Below are 6,024 nucleotides of genomic sequence, written 5' to 3'. Positions count from 1 at the left end.
AGTCACCATCAATCCTTGAGCAAGGCAATCTCCAGGAGTGACAAGCGACCCAGATCCTGAATCAGTCAGCATTGACAATGAGGTTACTGTCATACACATTGTACGACATACAGATGCACCAAAATTCTTACTTGCTGCAGCCAAACAGGAACTTCATGGAAAAATCAACTACAGTTGTATACATTAAAATAAACTACAGCTGCATACATTAAAATCAACTACAGTTGTAGACATTAAAATCAACTACAGCTGTAGACATTAAAATCAACTACAGCTGTAGACATTAAAATCAACTACAGCTGTAGACATTAAAATCAACTACAGCTGTAGACATTAAAATCAACTACAGCTGTAGACATTAAAATCAACTACAGTTGTATACATTAAAATCAACTACAGGTGTAGACATTAAAATCAACTACAGCTGTAGACATTAAAATCAACTACAGGTGTATACATTAAAATCAACTACAGGTGTATACATTAAAATCAACTACAGCTGTAGACATTAAAATCAACTACAGCTGTAGACATTAAAATCAACTACAGCTGTAGACATTAAAATCAACTACAGGTGTATACATTAAAATCAACTACAGGTGTAGACATTAAAATCAACTACAGGTGTAGACATTAAAATCAATTACAGGTGTATACATTAAAATCAACTACAGGTGTATACATTAAAATCAACTACAGGTGTAGACATTAAAATCAACTACAGGTGTAGACATTAAAATCAACTACAGGTGTATACATTAAAATCAATTACAGGTGTATACATTAAAATCAACTACAGGTGTATACATTAAAATCAACTACAGGTGTATACATTAAAATCAACTACAGGTGTAGACATTAAAATCAACTACAGGTGTAGACATTAAAATCAACTACAGGTGTAGACATTAAAATCAACTACAGGTGTATACATTAAAATCAATTACAGGTGTATACATTAAAATCAACTACAGGTGTATACATTAAAATCAACTACAGGTGTATACATTAAAATCAACTACAGTTGTATAACATTAAACTGAATTAAAAAGAAGTAATAAATACAGAGATTGATAAAAATATTCACAGTTACTATAGTTCAAGAAAAAACCTGCATTACAATAGTCCAGACAATCATTTTGTGGGGCTGGAGCAAGTCCCTGATTAGGGTAATAAGAGGAGGTCCAGAAGTCTAATACCTTTTGGAGAGAAACTGTTCTTGGACTGAGTGGTGCTGGTTTCAGGCTTCTGTGACTTCTGTTCGAAGGTAGGACTGAGAAGAGGGTGATGGGCAATGCAGATTCCTTAATGAAATGTAAACTTCAGATTTGGTTCATACGCATTCAGAGATAGCTGAGAATCACAGGTTCATTCTGGACTACCTGCACTTATTCCCGAACTATCAGGTAAAGAAGTTGTCCCAGAGGAGAAAGGTTCAGATTTCAGATTTATTGTCAGAGTACATGCATGACATCACATACAACCCTGAGATTCCTTTTATGTTGGTGAGGCAGAATTATTGATAGTACAAAAAAAACTGTATACAGCATAAACGTAAACAAATAAAGAACTGAAAACAGATAACTGGAAACAAACTGACTGTGTAATACAGAGAGAATTATTTAAAAATCAGTAAAATGCACAAGTGAGAGTCCTTAAATGAGTCTGATGGTGGAGGGGGAGCAGCTTTTCCTGAACCTGGTGGCGCGAGTCTTGTGGCACCGATACCGCTTTCCTGATGGCAGCAGCGAGAACGGAGCATGTGCTGGGTGGTGAGGGTCTTTGATGATTGCTGCTGCTCTCGAATGGCAGTGTTCCCTGTAGATGATCTCAATAGCGGGAAGAATTTTGCCTGTGATATCCTGGGCTGTGTCCACTACCTTTTAGAGGGCTTTACACATAGTATTGGTGGCCCCATACCAGACTGTGATGCAGCCGGTTAGCACACTTTCCATCACACATCTGTAGAAATTTGCCAGGGTTTCTGGTGTCATACCAAACCTCTGTAAACTCCTGAGGAAGTAGAGGTGCTGACGTGTTTCTTCATGATCCCATTAGTGAGTTGGGTCCAGGAAAGATCCTCTGAGATAGTGACATCCAAGAACTTAAATTTATTCACTCTCTCCACCTCTGATTCCTCAATGATCACTGAATTGTAAACCTATGGCTTTCCCTTCCTGAAGTCAACAATCAGCCTCATGGTTTTGGTGACATTCAGCGCAAGGTTGTTATTTGTTCACCATTCAGCCATGTTTTCAATCCCCCTCCTGTTTCTGACTCATCCCCTTCCTTTATACAACCCATTACCGTGGTATCGTCGGCAAATTTGTAGATGGTGTTATTGTCGTAATGAGCCACAGTTGTAGGTGTAAAGTGAGAAGAGCAGAAAGCTCTAGATGTTAAACCAGGGAAGGACTTACACAGTGAATGGGAGGATCCAGGAGAGTGTTGTAGAACAGAAATCAAGGGGTACAGGTACATACAGGTACAGGTACCTAACCCTTGCTTCCCATCGATCAGGGCATTGAGTAAGGAGCAGAGACATTATGTTACAACTGCAAAACCTGTTGTTGAGGCCACACTTGGAGAGTATTATTCTGAGTTTTGGTCACCCAGCTGTAGGAAAGGTATGTTGAAGCTGATGAAGGTGCCAGAAAGATTCATACAGAGCTGAACTAGAACATTACAGCACCAGAACAAACCTCTTCAGCCAGGGATCAGTGGTAAACATGATGCCAAAATGAATCAAAACCTTTGCTGTTTGTACATATCCCTCTATTCCCTTCATATTCACTTGTCCATTCAGTGGTCTCTGGAATGGGCTGCGGGAGGCAGGAACAGCATTTAAAAGACATCTGGGGTGGTCCTTGAATGAGCAGACCACAAAGTAATGCAAGAAAGTGAGACTAGAATAGATAGAACAGCATCGAAGCGATTGGCCGAAGGGCCAATTTTGACTATGTGTTCTACATGTGCTGCATATAATAGACAATCCGTGTAATAATCAACCCCCCTGCATTTTTGGCCCAAACATTGCATGCTTTCCGTATGACCTTTGGCAAATCAACCCCCCCCCCCCCATTTTTGGCTCTGACCGCCCACCCATCCGAGCTGCTGACACCCCAAACACGGACTTACCACCCAGTCCCGGCCAACTGAGCTTCCATGCCTTGAGCAATGCAGGTACTTACCACAGTCAAAAGCATGACCCGTGTAAAAGTCAACCCCCCCCCACCCCATTTGACCCAAAATATTGGCCCAAAAACTTGATTATTACACGAGTATATATGGTAGTTCTCCAATCCTTGCCTGGAAACAGAAAAGGAATGTAGCTTCGAGCAAACTGCGTGTTGATTTGACTTGAGCTGATGATATAATGGCTGTATTCATTGTGGTATTTATCTGAGTAAATAACCTTGAAATCTTTCATTACCAGCAACTTAACAACTCACAGATATGGTGTGTGTGTGGAAGAAGTGCTCTATTTCCTGATCAAATTTGTTTATGTAATCATCTAACAAACATGTTCATAGATTTCAAATTTAACTCAAATATTTATGTTTGATCAACTAATGCAAAATTAAATCTTCGCCATTAAATCTGTTTGCTGTGCTGGAGATAAATATTGTGCAAAGCTTCGATGTCGAATGGGTTCTTCCAGCAGATGTGAGTTAATCAGAGCGAGTTACTTTCAGATGGCACAGCCACACTCCCGCAGCTGTGCCTGTGCCCTCTGACCCTCGATATTTACATAATGACTTTCCAAAATTAGTTGCTGAAGTGCCCTGTCCTCCCACCATTTAGTAAAGAGCCAAAAAGAGCCAATCTACGGTTAACAGCCGAACAAACAAGTCATTTTCACGTCAGTAAATTCGGCAGGTCAGGTCAGTCAGCATTACTCACACTTAACATCTGTGTACACTGGCAAGGCAGAGTGAAGGCTTGTTAGCAGATAATGGCCTGTGATGTGCCTCACTGAAGCCTGAAAATGTAAATGGACGAGATCCTGAAGAACACCTACCTGGTGTTAACCCTTCAGACGCTGTTGTGTAACCCCTCCACCCCATACCTCATAGCTAAAGGAGATGCCACTTACACCTTACATAGAACCATAAAACACTACAGCACAGAAACATTCCTTCGGCCCATCTAGCCTGTGCTAAACTATTACTCTGCCATTGATATTCCCAGACCATATCCCCCTGCACCCTTACCTCCTATACACGTACTTATACAATTTCCATAAATGTCAAAATTGAGCCCACATTCACCACTTCAGCTGACAGCTCATTTCATATTATCACCACTCCGTGTGAAGTTCCCCCAAATGTAACCTTTAACACTTAACCCATGTCCTTTTCTTCTTGCTTCACCAACCACAGTGGAAAAAGCTTGCTTCCATTTACTCTGTCGATACCCCTCTTAATATTTTGTACCAAGTCGCCTTCTTTTTTTTCTATGCTCAAGGGAACAAAGTCATAACCTATTTAACCTTTCCCTGTCAGTCAGCTCCTCAAGTCCCGGCAACATCCTAGTAAATCTTCTCTAAACCCTTTCTATCTTATTGATATCTTTCCTGTCGTTATGTGACCAAATCTGCACACAATACTGCAAATTTGGCCTCACCAATGTCTTATACAACTTCACTACAACATCCCAACTCCTGGACTCAATACTTTGATTTATGAAGGCCAAGATGCCGAAAGCTCTCTTTATAACCCTGTCCATCTGTGATGCCACTTTCAGGGAATTATGTATTTGTATTCCCAGATCTCCAAGTTCTTTCTGCACTCAGTGCCCTACCATGTTCCATGCATGCCCTAGTTTGGCTACACCTCAACACACAGCAGAGAGAGGAAACTCTGCACACAGAGGAAAATTTTAATAATTTGTAAATATAATGATACATCACTGTAAAATTTATTCCACCCATTGAAAACTGTACCACCCAATTAGCCTACCAACCACCAACATTTTGGAGAGTGGGAAGAGACTGGAACACCTGGGGAAAACACTGCAAGTCACAGGGAAAACATACAAATACCTCACAGACACTGCTGGATTTGAACTCAGGTCAATAGAGCTGTCACACCATTGAGTGAACGGTTATGCTAACTGTGGTGGAAATGCAGAACACTGTCTCTTAGGGAGTGGTCAAACACAAAGAAGCCACAATACACAAGGGGGAAAACTATGAATGTGGAATGTAGGGCAGTGCAGCACAGGATAGCCCCTTTGGCCCATGATCTCTGTGCTGACCATGATGCCAAATTAAACTAAAACACTGCTACTTGTATCTGATCCATATCTCTCCATTCTATGCACATTCATGGCTCTATCTAGAAGCCTCTGAAACTCAAGTCACCTTTATTTGTTGTTCATACCATGTTCGTATGGTAAAGACAAGATAACATTTCTTCAGGACCACAGAGCAGATTTAAGTTAAAATAGAAGTGAGACACATAAGATATTAAATATTAAGACATATACTGTAAGAGTCCCCGGTGCCAAGGTGCTTTATGTTCATATGTTCTGGGAGTTCAGGAGCCTGATGGCTTGGTGGAAAAAGCTGTTGCCCAATCTGGATGTAAGGGCCTGAGTTCTACGGTACCTCCTACCTGATGGCAGAAGAGCGAAAAGTTTACATGAGGAGTGTGTGGAGTCTTCACAATTTTTATTGCCTTTCACCTGCATTGAGTGTTTATATGTCCTTCATGGTAGGAAGAGGTTCCCCAGTGCTCTTTTCTGCTGACTTCATTATCCTCTGCAGGGTCTTACGGTCCAAAGTGGTACAGCTTCTAAACCAGGCGGTGATGCAGTTGTACAGGATGCTCTCGATACATCCTCTGTAGAATGTATAGAGAAATGAAGGTAGGAGATGGACTTCCCTCAGCCTTCGCAGGAAGTAGAGGCACTGATGGTTATGGAGCTGGTGTTAAGGGACCAGGTGAGATTCTATGCTATGCATGCCAAGGAACTTGATCTCTGCTGCCAAAGCTCACACACTGATGGAATTTAGGTAGT

Source organism: Narcine bancroftii, chromosome 9 (assembly GCF_036971445.1).
Source record: "Narcine bancroftii isolate sNarBan1 chromosome 9, sNarBan1.hap1, whole genome shotgun sequence".
Lineage (NCBI taxonomy): Eukaryota > Metazoa > Chordata > Chondrichthyes > Torpediniformes > Narcinidae > Narcine > Narcine bancroftii.
Note: the sequence above shows the minus strand (reverse complement) of the source record.